The 11,173-nt window shown below is 36.6% G+C and overlaps 1 pseudogene; it reads left to right on the forward strand.

Moving 5' to 3' along the window:
* LOC139999198 (kinesin-like protein KIF27) overlaps positions 1-11,173 on the forward strand; it is a 35,953-nt pseudogene that overhangs the window by 17,502 nt on the left and 7,278 nt on the right.

The following is an 11,173-nucleotide window of genomic DNA, read 5'->3' on the forward strand; positions in this document are numbered from 1 at the left end:
ACTGCATTCTGCTTGATTCTGTTCAGTTCCGGGCTCCCCCATGCAAGAGATTCAGGGACATAATGGAAAAAGTGCAGCAGAGGGCCACAAAGATGCTTAAGGGACTGGAGCACCTCTCCAATGAGGAAAGGCTGAGAGAGATGGGACTGTTCAGTTTGGAGAAGAGGAGGCTCAGTGGGGGATTTTAGCAATGTCTTACAAATACCTGAAGGGAAGGTGCAGTGAACGTGCAGCCAGGACAAAAGGCAGTGGGCATATACTGGAACACAAGAGCTTCTAGGCAAACATCTGGAAGCACTTGTGTACTGTGTGGTGGCCGTGGCTGTGCACTGGAACAAGTTGCCCAAAGAAGTGGAGTCATCCTCTGAGACCTGCAAAAGCCACCTGGACATGGTCCTGGGCAACCTGCTCAAGGTGGCCTTGCTTGAGCCAGGGGTTAAACCAGGTGACCTCCAGAGGTCCTTTCCAGCCTCAGCTGTTCTGTGATTCCATGGTGGGAGAATTTGCCATATATACGTCACAACTTTGCAGTTCCACTCACATCTTTGAACAACAAATAAATGTATGTATGTATTTAATTTTCCAACTTCAAGAATAACAATGCCTGCTTTTCCACTGGCTGAATTTTCCTTTTATTATCTAGCAGGCTCTAGCTATGGATGAAGAAGTATTCAGCCAGAAGGATCATGAATTGAAGATATTGCAGAATCAGATAAAGACATTAATACAGGAAAATGAAGAGCAACTGGAATCTTTAAAGAAGGCTGAAGAAAGACATAGATTACAGGTATTTTTCCTCTGGCATATATTACATATATCTATATCAAACCATCCGTCCACTATAGGAATGTACTCATGATTTCAAGACAGATCCTTCAGAATTTTTTTGGATGTAAACACCTACCAGTCTTACAAGCACCTTGTTTGAATTAGAGCTGTATTCCCTAATGAGCTGAGATCATCTAGTGGGTGAATCACAGTACTGTGATTCCTGAAGTTTGTGTATCAGCCTAACTGCCACAGCCTTCCTGTATGATATTAAGTGATTCATTCACCCTCTCTTTGCTTCCTGCCTCCCTCCAGATCTGTGTTGTTGCTAAGTTGTTTCAGGACGATTCATGATTTAGGACTTGAAAGGCTTTAAAAGATTGTTTAGAATCTCAAAAAGACCATCAAGTTCCTACAGAATGCTTTAATTGAAAGGCTGTGTAGAAACATGCTTTGTTATATCTTTATTCAGTGTGAGAGTAAAGTATTGTTGCCTTTTGACTTTTTAAGACAGAATTTCATCCTAGTATTCTGAGAGTTTACTATTACAAGAAGCTGAGTGACACAGTGGAAACACTGCTTGCCTCCTTCCCTCTCTAGATCTTGTATATGCTAATGAAATTGTAATGGGTAGTAAGTGAATAGCATTTCAAGATCCAGGAGACCATATATAGGATAGTTGATAGATCTGACTTTATAGGATGATAGATCTGACCTTTTTTAAAGGGAACAGCATAAACATGGCTAGTTAGTACTCTTCTCCTTTTTCTCCTTTTTTTCCTTATTCTCCTTATTCTCCTTATTCTCCTTTTCCTCCTTATTCTCCTTTTCCTCCTTATCCTCCTTTTTCCTCTTCTTTGCTGATGGCTTGGGGAGAGTCAATGAATGAAAGGTAAGTACACTGGTCACCATCTTTTCCTTCCCTCTGTAACTTTTTTTCTGTTCTGTCATCTCTGGATAGGCTTTTTTTGTGTGTTTTCCTTTTTTAACCCATACTGCATATTGTCAGCTTATTAGACTGAAACAATCCATGCTTCTAATACACATAGATGCTTATATACGATTATGCTTATAATTGTATCCTATGGAGGATACGAGGCAGATGTTATGAACAGAAACAGTTGTACTGTAGGCAAAAGATCGCAGCTCTCACTTTTACTTAAAAACAGAAAAATCAGTATAATAATTAAATCAAATGCTTGTGTCAAATGGCTTAAAGTTGTATGCACAGGAAAGTGTCGTTTCAATGATACATGATAGAATAAGAACTGTAAAAGTAGCATGTAAATGTTTGTACCCATGTATTTATGTAACAGGTTATGCACTATGGGGTTGTATGTACAAGGGCATAAGGGACAGAGTCTTATAGGGATTAAAAAAAAAAAAAAGTTGTAAGGTGGAGTTGCCCATTACTACTTCCACAATCATAAAATGTATGGTATTGACATATATATTCTTTTTGCTATGACACAGAAATATTATGTATTGTATTCCAACAAAATGTCAATTTGTGGGGCATTGTCTATGTATGGGGAAAGGACTTGCAGTCTAAGAAGATGAGAAAAAAAGAATAAATAAAAAATATATGATTCAAAGTAGGAGAATGCATACTTTAGTTAACTATCTCTAGCTGTTATTCAAATTTCCTGTTGGTAGGCAAGATTTTCGATGTATTCTGAAAGGAACAGAGAAGACTGAAAATTGTATGGTCTTGGCCTTATGGATAAATCAGTTCAGTGAAGATATGTAATTTTGAACAATGCACAGAGATTGCTGTAGGAAAGGCAAGTAAGTTCTTCAAACTAGCATTACCGACAAATTTGAGGCTGGGTAGAAAAGAAAGTAACGGTTGATACAGGGGATCCTGGGGTCACGTCCAATTTTATGAATGTTAATTAATAAAAATAATCTTTCAAGTTGGACCACTCCAAGAGGAAGAGGAAGCCTACATGTATGTACATTTCATTCTTTAAACTCAGACCATGTGCTTCATTTGAACATTTTTCTTGAATTACCGTTTTATTTATCCATGAACACACAAATAAGGCAAGCAAGGGCTGATAAATATGTCATCTACTTCTCACTAGATGTCTAAATCTAGCTGACATAATTTATATAGGACAGGTCCTTTAGAGACAAAAATGTCTCAAAAAAAAAATGATTGGAGTTTGGGGAGAGGTAAGATTCTACCTGTCATGCCAGAGAATTTTCAGTTTGTTGCAGAATTTGCCTGTGCACTGCAGAAGAATTTAGAGTTGGTGAATGATATACAAGAAGACTGACCTTTATAATGAATTTAGAAAGGTATGATGCAAACCTGATGATCAGCAACCGTTTTTGTTTTTGTTTTTTTCATATGAGAATGAAAAAATGGTGGAACAGCAAATCCTTATTGATCAGCTAAAAGAAAAATTAGAGAAGTTTATGGTTGTGAAAACTTGGGACTTCTCAAGTGCTTGTGGAGATGGGCCTGCTGTTACGGCATCTGCAAGAAGGCCATACAGTGTCCCACTCACAAAGAGTCTGCTACACTCCCTTTACCCATCTTCAGGGACAGAGACACGAAAGGTAAGGTCTACCTAAGCATTACATTTTTTTTAACAGTTATCGTTCAATAATTCTATTGGGCGTGACAAATTATGGTGACCTATTGTCAGCTGCTGTTTGGCTTTGAAGCATTTTAGCATTGAAGACTGAAAAAGTACTTTCGAATGTCTTGCGACACACGCTATGTCCCAGTTGTCCAAAATCTATGGGTTTACATTTTGAATCCCAGAATGGCTGGAGTTTGAAGGGACCTTTAAAAATCATCTAGTCCAACTCTGCCATGGACAGAGACACCTTTCACTAGATCAGGTTGCTCAAAGCCCCATACAAATTGACTTAAAACACAGAATTTATCACAGTCATAAAGCTGTAGTCTTTAGTGATCTTTTTGTGCAATGTTTAACAGTTCAGATAGGAAGCATTCCCAAAATGAATGATTATTCTGTACTGATAAACTGAACATTTTGGGTAATAAGTTGGTAACAGTACCTTCTTTTGCACTTGGGACAAGTGTTCTAAGCAGAACCTTCTCTTGCAAAACCTTCTGGTACACAGGTACTCAGAAATATTATTTAAACACCTGCAATTCTGCATACAAGGTCAGGTAGTGAAAGACTTTTAAACTGAAATACTATTGGAATATCAATAAAGAATTACTGAACTATTCCAAGTGTTTTTTTGGTGCTTTTTGGCAGGTGTATACCAGTCCCCCTGCTTTTTCCCTGGCTCGGATGATGGCAGGATTCCGTGCTCGTAGCCAGATGATACTGAGCTACATAGAAGATCAAGATGAAGTCCTTCACTGCCACCTCTCTATCAGAGTGATGAAGAGAAAGAAAATACAGACAGTCAAAAGTAATTTATTTTTTTTTTCTCATTTAGGTAATTTTTTCTTTAACTTTTGTTACAGATAAATATATAGCAAATACAATATTACTGCCTAATCCTACTGTAATGTGAGGCCATTTGTGATACTACTTAAAATAAATTTGCAGGACCAACTAGGCATATTATGAAACTAGTTTAAAAACCACATTTTTTTGATGCGATAAAGATTGCATGATCTTTGTTTTGGGGACATCATCCAACAAGATCAAGCATGGGAAGAAGAAGGTGCAAATGCTTATGTAAGCTTTCTCAGTTTGGCACTCTTCTCTTTAATATCATGTACTTTATATAAAGTTAAAAGAAAAAAAAATCCCTTTGTGTTTAGAATGTATCATGTTTTCCATTCTTTCTTAGGCATTCAATAAACCAAAAATGGACACGAAAACAGGCTTCTCTGTGCTTTCCCTTTGAGCAAAGTGACATGAAATGTCAAGTTGACAAGTCCAGCTTATGTGACAAATCTGTGCCACAGACTGATACAGCCACAGGTAAAATGGAAGTCATGAGAGTAAATTGTGTTAGATATAATACTAGAATATGCAATAATGTCTTTATCACATGTAATTATTTTTCTCATCAAAATGTCTTTATTTGCTACAAATACTTTTTTCATTATAGCTCAACATAAATTTATTTTTTAATTATTTTCCTTTTCCCTTTTCTGAAATTGACATCAGTGACCTTAATGTTTGAGTACTACTTACTAGCGAGAAAGCACTTGACCTACAAATCTAGTACTAGTTCAAGAAAAGGAAACATGCTATTATTTCATCAGAGATGCACTGGAAATGCTTAAATTAAATATGTTTTTTCTCTCTCAGATTAGCATTCATTAGCATTCTTGAAATGCTAATGCATGCTGTCATTTCCATATTTAGACGGCAGGGAAAAGACTCTTTGCAATACTCTCTCCTTTTGGCTCTTTCGCTTCATTTGTAAGAATTCTATACATACTATATTTCAGATCACTGTCTTTTGGCTAAAGAGTGTATTCCTTTTATTCCTTTTTTATTCCTTTTTTTTTTGGTCTCCACATTGTTTTGTTTTCTTTCAAGGTGAAGAAATCGACTGCCTCCAGAAAAGTCATGTTTTTAACATGCAGAAGTTAAAGAATTCAGAGTTGAGACTCACTGAGGCCAAGCAAAAAATGGGAGAACTTGCACTTAACATCAAAATGAAAGAAGAACTTATTAAGGAATTAGTAAGAACAGGTAAGTGACTGAAAAATTGAAATGAAGACATTCAGAAATAAGCAAGAAAAAAGACACAAAACTTCTGAAGACCTGCATATCTTAGTTTTTGGGTAATTTTCTTCTGCGGGAATACTTCTGGTAACTTACACTTTCCTAACTTCTATGAATTACTTGCTATGAGTGCATTGAAGGCTGCAAATTTTTATTGTGTCCTACTCAGCTGTGATCTGCAGATTTGTTTGTTAAATATTTTTTTGTGTTTTGTAGCTTATTGTGTTTATCCACCTATAGTGTAATTTTTCATGTATGCTTAGTGCAACTGATCTCTTCATGGACATGTGTTTGTCACCCAGTGTCTGGGATAGGAGAGAAGATACGACACTGTGCTGGGAATGCTTGCATTGCCATCATAGCAGTAGAGAAGCAGGAGTCAGAAGTGGATGAGGGAAAAGGTCAGTGTCCCTGTTAGCCTATATCATTACACACCTGTCCTGATACATATATGCTTGCCAGAAACTTATCATTGTGATGACCCTAAAGATCTGTGCTTACCTGTTTCAATCACACTCTTCTAGTGTGTACATATTCTCCTGAGGCAGTCTTTTGGCATTGAGAAACATTGTGCGCCCCCAGTAACAGTACTTACGGAATCCCAAACAGAGCAAATCAGATTGCCCGAACAGGGCAAATCAGTAGAAACACAATCGAGAGTTTTTTGCTGATTACCAAGTTGAAAGCTGAGAAATATGTAGCATATTCTTCTGGGGAACAAACAAACAAACATACAAACAAACAACAAAAAACATAATAATACAGGCAAGCTATTTTGTCAAGGACTGCAGTAGGCAGAAAATTTTCACTTGATGTGGCACTCAGGTGTTACTTTCTTTGGTGACATCAGATGGTTTATGAAGAGTTCAGATTTAAAATTCCTTTGTTCATCTATATTTCAGTGTTATAAGGGAGCTGTTTGTTTAGGTTTGGAAAATGTCTCAGAAATTTTTGGTTTAATCAGGATGAAGTAAGTAACGATTCAATTACAGGTTTAAGTGATACATTGCAAATTATTAGCTTGCTGTTTTAAAACTATTTGGATATGATGTCTTTAAGGTAAGGATGCAGAGTGTGTAAGCAGGCAATATTCTTTGAAGATAACTAAACCGGAGCAAGAATCCGAGCAGGCCAAAATGGAACTGGCCGAAACTCAAAAACAGCTTCAGGAGCTGGAGAATAAGGAGCTGAGAGAGCTTCCTGAGAAAGCCAAGCTGCAAAGAGAGTTCTGAAAGAAGATGGATGCAGCTAAGCTGAAAGTGCAGGTATTTCCAATATGACCATTAGGATTTGCAAATTCCTGTCTCAGCATCACCTGAGACACTATCATCCGTACACTCTGCTTGTGAAACTCTCACCAGCTTCACACAATTGAAGCTAGTTGGATTGAAGTAGCCAATGAGAACCTTCACACAGTTATACCCACTACTATTTAACAACTAAGTAGTTAGATAGTTCTGTCTTTGATGATTTTACGAACGCTCAGAGACCTTAGAGATAATGTGTGATTGTTGTGGCAAAATGTAGCAAGTCTTGCTCACTGTCCTAACTCAGTGAAATAGAGAATTAACCTGAGTCGGGTTTTAGTTTTAAGTTTTCCTGTTGTTAAGCTGAAATTTTCCATGAACATTCAGGCCTTACAGAAGAAGAAGCAAGACACTAAGAATCTGGCTTCTCTATCTAACCAAAGTGAAAAACGAGCAATAGAACTTGAACAGAACGTGGCTCAGATGAAGCATCAGCAGACCCTGCTAGAGAAAAGACTGCGTGAGGAGAGTGAAAAAAAAGAAGCAACTAGAAGCAGAGCTTCAGCGGGACCAGCTACAAATTAAAGTAGGATTCTTTCTGTTTCCTTATGACAAAGAATAAGATCAACCAGTTTGACCTTTGTTTTCCCAAAGGCAATGTACTATACTACCAGATTTTGTCCTTTTAAGTAATTGCTTACTTGACACTGAAGAAATTGTGTATAAGTATTTTCACAGAAATCTTCATTCTTCCTTTCTCTTCAGCTATTTTTTTGAATGTTATTATGTGATGTCTAGCCCTGAGTTGCAATTTTGCATGTAAATTAGTTCAATATTTCTGATTTCATGATTGTGTAGATTCTGTCATTAAATGTGTTTGAAAAACACACTGACTGAGGCAGAAAGAAAGTTTTGTTTGTTTGTTTTTGTTTAGAGGAACTTCAGCTTAAGATGGAACAGCAACAGAAGATTCTTAAAGACAGAGAGATTGCTGCATTTAAAAAGAAGAAAAATAACTCGGTGTGGACTTTACAGAAATCAGAGGTAGCTAATCTATTCCAAATCTGTGTGGACACTGAAAAGAAAGGTGTCTTTATTCACCCCGTGTCATCTTTGTAAAGCGTTTGGAAGAAGAGTATTCCGTCCTCCCTCCCCTGTTTTTTTTTTAAATTGTTTTTTTTTTTTTTTTTTTTTTTTTTTGTAGCAAAAACTGAGACAAGTCAAGAAGCTCTTTAACTGGTTTTGAATGAACGAAAGGAGAGGGCTGTAATGTCTTTGTTTTTTCTATGACTTGTCAAAGGTAGTAATTCAGATAGCTGGAAATTCAACGAGTTTGGTTGTCTGGTAGGCTTGAAGGTGATTCTGATGAGCTCTGTTATAAATGTTGCACGGTTTGTTTGTTTATTTCTTTTCCCATCTGACAAATATGACAGACGGCTATGGTTTTGGTTGTTCATGACAGTGTTAGAATAGTAGGTTTCCTGTGCAACAGTGCTACCTGCATGATTTCAGAACTAGACATTGGAACATGAGAGTTTCATGAGTTAACCAAAGTCTTTAGAGGTGAAAATCAATTTAAAAAACGAAATAAAAGCAACTTCTTAGCCATACCAGCAATATGCCCACTGATAAACCATTGCTTCAGAAGAGACTTATAATAGACTCTGCTAGCAGGATCAGAACTCCCATTTTTTCTTTCTTTCAGCATCACAGTTTCTCATCACGATGTGTTTTTCCACAAATCTTGGTCTTGGGCAAGAATCATGCAATGAGGATGGGCTAGCTGATTTCTTGTGGTACCTTTCAAACTTAGTTGTTGTCATTCTATATATGACATCTATTTCTATAACTGTTTTTAGGAAAATAATACATTTCCTTAAAAGCATCTGATAAAATTGTTTGCATAAGATGTAGTAATATAACATTGCTGAGCCTCTCCTTAAGTCAGTCCTATTTCTGTATTATCCTGAATCAGGATTCTGTTGAACACATAATGTTAAGAATTGAAATGTTGATTTCTCATGTTTTATCAGTTACTCTAAAAGAGGAAAAACATAGTCATAAAATTCTGACCCAAATAGTCCTCGTTAATGCTCTCTGGATCTCTGTTTAAATTGTAGAAGTTAGAAGAGCAAAAGAAATGGCTGGATGAAGAAATGGAAAGAATTCTTCAACAGCACCAACAGTTAGCGGAACTAGAAGAAGATTTAAAGAAAAGAGAAGCCATTGTAGCTAAAAAAGAAGCATTATTGCAAGAGAAGAGCCTCCTAGAAATCAAGAAACTGAGATCTAGCCAGGTGATTTAAGAAAAAAAGAAAAGAAAGAAAGAAAGAAATTTAACACAATTGTAGAGCTGCCTGAAAAGACTATGGGAGGAGGGCAGCCGGATAACAGAAGAGGTTTAAGCCATGCGACTTGTATCTCTAGCGCTGCCATTACATTATTGTGTGGCTTGATCAAATGAACATTTTAAACATGAATAATAGAATGTAATAACCTTTATTTACATGATATCCCCGAAATTCTAACAACAAAACAAAATCTGACTTCCAAAGTTCTGTTATTGCAGCACATTAAATAACAATATCTAAAAAATTGCTCAATGCCTGCAAAGTAGAGAACATGGCAGAGAAACATTCTGTATTATTTACTTTGGCTACTGAGAAACAGAAATTGAAATGTCATTGTCACCGTAATGACTAACTCATGTAAGATATGTAGAAAACTGCACATTGCTTTTCTTTGTTTTCTTTCATCTTTTGATTAAATAGTAAATTTTATGGTAGCTGTCTACTTAGCCTAAATGGCGTCCCTTTACAAGAAGTAGACAGGTCTTCCACTTTAGGATGCGACAGTCTCATGTACATGTTTATGGGGAAGGAGTTTTATATTTACGGTTTCTTTCATTCTTCCTCTTATTTCTTTCTCTCTCTCTCTCTCTTTTTTTTCTTTTTTTAAAGGCTTTAAACAAAGATAGTATGAAATTGTCTACTCGCTTAAGTATGCTGGACCAGGAATTGTGTGATAAAGGTATGCAGCTTCAGGACAGCACTACTGAAGATAAGACAGACATTCTGGAAAAAATTCAGGTTCTTCAGAAGGAAAGGGATCAGCTACTCAGAAGAAGAAATAGTGTGGATGAGAAACTGAAAGAGGGTAACTGAAAAGTGTTGTCAGCTGAAGTAAGTAACTATCTCTGAGATACATCAAAGTTTTAGGCAATGTTGTATAATAAAGTATTCCAATCATGACCTAAAATGTCTCCCAGTATTAGACAGTAGAGAATCAAAGAACTGAGGTTGGGTGTTTTTGTTAACAGCCGACATGAAAATACTGCTATAATGGCACTACTTCCATAACAGTGAACAACATATACTTTCAGAGGAACTTACTTACTTTAGCTAGAGTCCGGACAAATGTCGCTGGCCTAACAATTCTATAATTAGAAATAATGAAACAGGATGTCCATCAATTTATCTTAGGCAGCTATTTTCCTATCAGGACATAGAACAAGGTGAAGTACTCTAATAGTGATGTCCCTTGATTTTTTTTTTCATAGGCTTTTGTGAAAGACCAAACCTCACCTGAAGGCCTCCATATAGTTACAATGAAAATAAGCCATATTGTGGATGTTACACACTTGAATTGATCAGTATAATTAAGTTGAAGATTGAATAAATTGATGTAAAATACACAGATTTGTTTTAGGTCTTGAGAAGCAGCAGTTGGGGCCTATTACTGAGCTGATAGCATGCCAGAAAGAATCCTATTTGCTTCACTCCACAGAATCTTCTGCAATACTTCAGGGCATGAATTTCTGCCACCTTCCTGCACAGATAATGGTCACCAAACTGCTTACAGATCTGATTGGTTCATTAATCGCTAATTAGAAAACTAGTTCAACTGAAAAAATAATAGAAGTCATCAAATTGTGGGGAGGGGAAAATGGAGGAAGAATAGAATGTAGGCTTTTGTGGTGATGAACCATTTGTTTGAACTCTGGTCTGTGGAAGGGATATCAAGACATTTCCTGCTTGCTCCAAACAGGTTCTAGATTTGTACTCTTCCTCTTATTTTTCCCATTCCATTCTCTGTACTACTACTAGTTAGTCTTGCTCTTCAATTTAGATTCACCTTTGAGAATGAAGTTAATGTCTTATGCACACAAAGGTTTGTTTTGTACTTTTTTTACAATCTCACTCCTGTGTTTCTGTGTAGGAAGAACATGTCCTTTTGCAGCTGGAAGAAGGAATTGAAGCCCTGGAGGCTGCTATTAATTACAAGAATGAAAGTATTCAGAGTCGCCAGTACTTGCTTAGATCCTCTTCACAGATCCTTTCACAGAGTGAGGATAATGCAATAGGAAAACTAGTTTCCTTGTCTGCTGATGAGCTCAGAGCTATCCTCTTCAAATACTTTAACAAGGTTTGCTTTGGCTAATGATCAATATTTTATCCTATTACCTGTTATTGCACTAAA

This window comes from Anas platyrhynchos, chromosome 21, assembly GCF_047663525.1.
Source record: "Anas platyrhynchos isolate ZD024472 breed Pekin duck chromosome 21, IASCAAS_PekinDuck_T2T, whole genome shotgun sequence".
Taxonomy (NCBI): Eukaryota; Metazoa; Chordata; class Aves; order Anseriformes; family Anatidae; genus Anas; species Anas platyrhynchos.